We start from the raw sequence: 7,561 nt of genomic DNA, 5'->3' as shown, positions 1-7,561 counted from the left end.
TTACAGGTCAACTTTCTATTTTTGGAAATTTCTTGTTTGACTTCAAATTCTTCAATGGTGATGCTTGACATGATATATGAGGCTTATATGGACATGAATGAGACCTCTCAAACCAATCTCCCACCTTGAAAACCATAGAATCAGGCACAGTTGACCATAGTTGACTTTCTAGGGTTTCTGGTGGACTGTGCATTGACTGATGACTTCTGAGCAACCAAACCTTGACCAAAACACTTCAAAAGGATCCCTAGGTCATGTAAACATGTTGGACCAACCCTAGGGCCTTGTCTCAAAAGAAAATGCACTGGCTTGCTTGATTGACTGATCTCCTGACCAGTTTGACCTAGTTTGTCTGGTGATCTTGCACTTGGGCAAAGGGACAATGCAATGTTATGCAGTGGACCATGTTAATGCTATGACCTAATATGAGAATGTATGTACAAAAGGTAGGTGCAAATTTGAGGTGCTACAGCTGCCCCTATTCAATCAACTGGGAACCCGAATGGATGAGAGCGACGGCTGTCAGACTTTCAGGGTAAACAGGGATTGAATACCAAGAACCGTAGAATTTGCACAGTACAGGGATCCACCAATGGAAACGTCCACTTGGATTTGATATTTATTACAGGGTATTTTTTGGTGTTGTTTTTTTCAAAGGGTACGGCCACATCCAGACATCACAACGACGATGAATGGGAACAGAAATCACAACTAGATGCCAACGGACAACTAGGAAAAACTCACGCTTACCGATACCAACGGAGAGGTAACCAGACATTAATGAATGACTGGAAGAGATACAACCATACGTCGACGGACGAAATGGGAAAAACTCAACGTTTACCAAGACCAACGGAGAGGTAACCAGACATTAATGAATGACTGGAAGAGAGACAACCATACGTCAACGGACGAAATGGGAAAAACTCAACGTTTATCGGAACCAACGGAGAGGTAGCCAGACATTAATAAATGACTGGAAGAGAGACAACCATACGTCAACGGACGAAATGGGAAAAACTCAACGTTTATCGGAACCAACGGAGAGGTAACCAACTGGGGACGACCAGGAAAAACTCGACGTTTATCGAAACCAACGGAGAGGTAACCAGACATTTACTGATGAATGGGAGGACTCGACCAGACATCAACGGATGAATGGGAGAAAACTCGACGTTTACAGACATCGAAAGAGGATGTTTACAGACACCAAAAAGATCGACCAAACATTTACTGATGAATGGGAAGACTCGACGTTTACAGACATCGAAAGATGATGTTTACAGACACCAAAAAGATCGACCAGACATTTACTGATGAATGGGAAGACTCGACGTTTACAGACATCGAAAGATGATGTTTACAGACACCAAAAAGATCGACCAGACATTTACTGATGAATGGGAAGACTCGACGTTTACAGACATCGAAAGATGATGTTTACAGACACCAAAAAGATCGACCAGACATTTATTGATGAATGGGAAAAAGAGAGATACAACCAGACGTCAACGGACGAATGGGAAAAACTCGACGTTTATCGAAACCAACGGAGAGGTAAATCCACATGGGGAGGGTACAACTAGACATCATCGGATGACCAGGAAAAACTCAACGTTTATCGACACCAACGGAGAGGAGGAAACTCTACTGGGGAGAGTGAACACAACCAAATCATCAACGGATGATCGGGAAAAACTCGACGTTTATCGACACCAACGGAGAGGAGAAATCTTCACTAGGGAAGGAGGACGACGTTACGAACATCGAAAGATGGTGTTTACAGACATCAAAAGACCAGACACTTACGCATGACTGGGAAAGCACCGAAAGATGGTGTTTACCGACACCAAAGAAGACAACACACGCGGGTGCTGACGGGATACTGACATCCACAAGATGACAGGGCAAGGCTGAACACTTGCGGGGGGTCTCACTGGGGAGAAGCAGGCTTTCTTTTTACCAACGGATGAGGAAATAAACCTCTGTGGGGAATAATCCTGAACGCCATCAGGAGCAACTGTAGCAAACATGCTATACAAGTTGAACAAAAGTCCGCCTTTGCCGGGGATACGGTCTGAAGGTTTCGAACACATGAATGCATATGTTTGAATTTTTTCTATGGCGTAATGCTCCATTTATGAATGGAAATGCTACGCGATTTTTGAGGATGCAATGATCACTATATGCAAAATGCAAATGAACCCTAGCTAGGGAGCCAAAATGATCAGATACTCCGACTCTGTGGGGAGACTCTTCTTGGGGGAAAATACTCTGCGGGGAACTCTTCTTGGGGAATGATAAAGCGACTTCGCTGGGGAAGACTCAAACAATCCTTAGACAGGATAAACTTTGCTTATGAGGAATATCTATTACTCCGCTGGGGATGACCTATGCAATCCACAGGTAGAATCAACTCAGTTGGGGATGCAGATACCAGTCTGCTACGGAAACTCGTCCAATCCACTGGTAGGATGAACTCTGCTGGAGAAATATTTCGTTGAAACCCGCTCCACTCGGGGAACTTGCTGAGGAAAAAAACCATACCCTTCTGCTGAGGAGAACAAACCTGGTGGGGAGAGTAATAACTTTGTTGGAGATGATAACACGTCAAATCATACTGGAGATGAACCTCCACAAACCTGCCGGGGAGAAACACTCACGGCCGCGCTGGAGATAACAGTATCACAAACCCAACTGCTGGGGAACACACAAACAGTCTACTGGTAGACTCCGCTAGGGAACTCCCGGGGGAAATAACTGCCAGGCGCTCAGCGGGGATTCTCAACTGGGGAAATCTGCAAGCACAGGCCTGCTGGGGATAAGCAATCCTTAGATCTGCTGGGGATAAGCAATCCTTAGATCTGCTGGGGGAAGAAGGTACTGTCCATAGACATCTCTGCAGGGGAAATAACTCTGATAGTCTTCAATACTGGCTTGGGCCGGGAAAACGTCCTCCACCCTGAGAAACATTCTGCCCCTAACACTCCCATTGGGGACGTGACAACCTTTAGGCTCGCTAAAGAGACACCGATCTCAAATCTGCCGGGGAGACCACACTTCCAACCCACTGGGGAGATACAACTTGTTTGACAGAGATGTCGGTTGGCTTGTCGAACACTGGTATTCATCATCCACCCACAGTGTCGATTTTCCACTTTTAATAACTCCCAGACTCGTCTGGACTTTTCTGCTCCATTATCTTGTATTCCCAACTCCTCCGCACTCCACGGAGATCGAACTCCTGGGGTTTATACATACTTTCCAATTAACAGACTTTGAAGAGTCTTCTTGATTAACCTTCCAGGATCGTCGTCGTAACCCTTCACCGTCTTTTCATCGAAAGTCTATTCCTTGCCCCTGATCAGGTTCTGTGGGGATCTCTTGTCAAAAGGGTTCACATTACCACCGGCAAGTGAATGAAGATATCTAACAGTACCTGCACAAGAGATCGCCAGATAAAAGCGTGCCCCAGGCATGCCCCAGGCGTTTCAATATTTCAACGCCTAGGTCACTCAAACTTCCGAATAAGATTTCCAGATTTCAATCTTATAAGCATGTATCGGAAGGGACCTCTATGTTTCAAAATGCAAATATTCTTATCAAAATAAACGGATGTTTTTATAATCAAAGCGGTAATGACACAAAAACAAAATTTATTTGACCGAACACACGCTTTATTGATTGGAACAAAAGATGGCTCATAATCGAGCAACACACAGGAAGCAAACCCTGGAAAGAGGTGATTGCACACAACAGAAAAAACTCTATCCTAGTGGCAATGTGAAACCATGATCTCATCGGGTTCCCACTCAGTTACACCTCATATGTCCTCAAGACTTTCCGCACTTTCTGTCTTCTGAACAAGACGCTTCCGATCGGTCTCTGTCGAAGATTCTCCAAGTCATCATGCGCACAAACGATCATGCTGGACGCAGTTGTTCGTTTCATTCCCTCTTTTGCCTGGACCGCCCTTTCGGGTTTTAGTCCACCGGGATACCCTTTTTTGCCCAAGTCGCCCTTGCGGGTTTTCAACTTGCCGGGTGTACAAATTCTTTTTCTTTTCGTATCCCTAACTTTTGCCCGAACCTTTATTTCTTTTTTTTTCTTGGTTCGCCGGGATGCCCATTTTTTGCCTGGACTCTTTATTCTTCTTTTTTTTCGTCCAGCGGGTCTCTTTCTACGAAGTATTTTCTAACTGCGTCCGCATTCACAGGGGATGGAAAATCGTCGTCATCCGTGGTCGTCAACAACAAGGTTCTGTCAGAGGAAACCTTCTTGACCACGAATGGACATTCATAACTGTTTATCCATTTGCCCCACAATCGTCTTGAGGAGGAAGGATCCTTTTCAACTAACTCTTCTACATGGTACGCACGAGGTCACACTTCTCGGTCAATAACATGCTTCATTCACTGGGTACAACTGCCCCATGACAAGTAACTGCCCCTCTTCCTCAGTAGGGCTCGCCGTATCATACCGAGTCTTTATCCATTCAGCCTTCTCTGATCAGGACATTAGATGGTAGCATTAATTCCTTCCCATACACCTGTGAGGAAGACATTACTCCCAGTAGATACACATCCCAAGGTTCAGTACCCAGGATACAAACTTTATATTCAGCCACCATTGTTGGCGCAACCGACTGTGATCCGGGAGGCACTACCTCATTCACCCTAACTTCCCCATCAGACATCGGAATCCGTTCGGATTCAGGGCCAGGCCCCTCCTCCGGGATCGGTCACTCCCAATCTTTCGATTTGAGTACCTCGGGATGTCCTCATCAGGGATCTCAAACTTCCTTGATCGATAACCTTCCGTGGGTTGCTGCTAGCTTCTCAAACACACACCTGATCAGATCCATTTTGGACATCCACCAAGTGGTATGAATCAACATACACTGTCTCAGTCGGCGAGCAGCCTATGCCAAAGTACATCAAGTTTTTTCGAACAGTGAGTGTATTGTTTCACAGTCGATAAACTTTTTGCTTAGGTAAATTGCATACTCTTTTCGACGAGACTAGTCATGCTGACCCAATACGCACCTCATAGACCCCTCGAGGGCTATCAAGTACCAGATTAACAATCATCCTCCTGGGAAGCATCGGAATCAGAAGTTCCCGCAATTTATTCTCTCTCTTTTTTTTCTTTCTCTTTCCCTTTTTTTTATCAAGTGCCCCTTGGCAATTATTATCCTACCTGACCGTTTGCTCTCTTTTTTTCTTCTCTTTTTTTCGGCTCAGGCATTTCTTTTTTTCTTTTTTTTTTCTTTTCTTTTTTCTCTTTTCTTTTTTTTTGTTTGCAGGATCAACTTTGATTCCTCTGATTTATTCACAACAAGCCTCGGTAGCTTGACGGGCAGCACTCCACAAGTGCACTGATTCGGGCTCAACAGTGCGAGCTATCTTAACCAGTCAACCAACTTGCCCCGGTCTACCGGATGCCCCTGTTCTGCTTGGGACTTTGCCATCATGTCATCAACATGGCATTTGCTTTCACGATGAATCATATCATGAAACAAAGTCACCGTAGACCTCTGATACGTGGCACCGACCTCATGTGACGGAACGACATCAACTTAGAACAAGAAGGTGCCCCTTGTGTGATGGACCTGGTTTACTTCATATCATCTGGCAACAATTCAATCTGGTCTTGGCCAAGAAGCCATCCATGAAGATAAACACTGAGACCTGAGCCATATAATCGACCAATACCTGATTGTGAAGTACCGGGAATTCATCCTTCAGATTAGCTCTGTTCACGTCTTGATAGTCTATTCACACCTTCTCTCTTTCTCATCCTTTGTCGGCCTCAGCTTTTGCACAGTCTCCTCCTGATGGTAGTTTATGCCCCAAAACATTGGTATCCCACCTTGGTGTATCTAGATACAACCAGGCACACATATCAACCTGCTCTTTCAACGGGGCTACCATCATGTTCTTGACTTGCCTCTGAAGCGGCCTCAACTTTCACTTTCTGACCTCGGCGGAGCTTGGAGTAACAAATCTTGAATCGCTTCTCGTGCGGTCGAATCACCTTCTCCTCTTGTTTCAACAACCTGGCTAATTCCAGTAGATCACAATCTTCTTCGCCTTCTTCTTTGGCATGGTAGATCGGATTGTCGAAGTCATACAGAGATGTAACCAAATTGTTATCGATGAGATCAGGAGAGTAATCACTTTTGAGGTTGGAACGAGACAAAATTAAAAGGAAATAGAACGAAAAACATTGCCATTTTTATTTGTTTTTTTTTTAAAACTGCAAAATTAAGCGAAAAGCAGGGAACACTGCTTTTAATTACAAAAACATCCATTTATTACTGATGCAAAATGTTGCAAAATGAAACACATGAGGTGGCCCTTACAATGGACCAGTACGCTTCGGGCAAAACGTATGGCTTTCATGCAAACAAAAATTGAAAAACAGAAATACTACTCTTCAGGATGAGTGACAGTGAGGCTTTTGGAGTCCTTCCAGTTGCCTGGTACGCACGACTTTATCCATAACTCGAGTTCGCAGTGACCGTCGATCTCTTCACTCACTGAACAAGCATGATCAGGATCCAACATTCCTGCACTGACAAAAGCGTACGGTGGGCGACATCCTCTATTTGGTCTAGACGACTCTTGATCTGGCTGATAACCGACCCCAAACATGTCTGCTTTCACCACGATGTCAATGATCCTTCCCCAACCTTGGGCCTCTTTGTTCTTCACCACTTCCAGAGCTTGTTTATAAGAAGAAATGGACAGCTTCTTCTCTTTCTCAGCGACAAGGGCATCCTCCACCTGGACGGTTTCGATTGCTAGGCTGGGTGCTTCACATCTTACATCGTCCATTTCTACTTTCTTCATCTTCTGGGTCGTGTCTTTCATCAATACACGCCCCTCTTTGGTGACGGACGCACAACGAATATCAACAACAGGGAAAGCTCCATCCTGCATCAGAGATTTTGGAACCACAGACATTGGAACCTTTAACTGATTCTCCTCAGTTACTTCCATTTCTCTCCTGTTCTTTTTCACCATCTTTACCTTTACGGGACCCTGCCTGGATACGGGGTTGACATCCTCATTCATTATCTGTCCCAAGCTGATAGTCTTGGAGTCCACCATATCTTGGATGATATGCTTAAAAGCTCTACAACCCTCAATGTTGTGTCCGGGTGCCCCAGAGTGAAACTCGCACTTGGCACTCTCATCATAGTTGGCAGGCCTCCGCTGCTGTTCTATAGGAATCAAAATCCTCGGTCGAACTAATCCCAGATCCCTCAACCTCCTGAACAGAAGGGTATAAGTCACGGGTGGCTCCTCAAACTGACGATCCTCCTTCTCCTTCTTCACCCGACTCTTAGCTCTCGGTGTCTTCTGTTGAGGTGGCAGTTGTTGCTGTTGAGCAGGTGGATTGTTGACAGGAGTGGTTACAGTGGCAGCATAAGGGTGATGACGATCTTTACTACGTTCTTTCTTTGCTGGCACACCAACTGGCTCAACCTCCTTCTTGAATGGACCACTGTCGGAGGGTTTCTTTGCTACAGTACCAGAAGGTTTATTCACTTCGG

Source organism: Lathyrus oleraceus, chromosome 3, assembly GCF_024323335.1.
Source record: "Lathyrus oleraceus cultivar Zhongwan6 chromosome 3, CAAS_Psat_ZW6_1.0, whole genome shotgun sequence".
Classification (NCBI taxonomy): Eukaryota; Viridiplantae; Streptophyta; class Magnoliopsida; order Fabales; family Fabaceae; genus Lathyrus; species Lathyrus oleraceus.
This window is presented reverse-complemented; position numbering follows the sequence as displayed.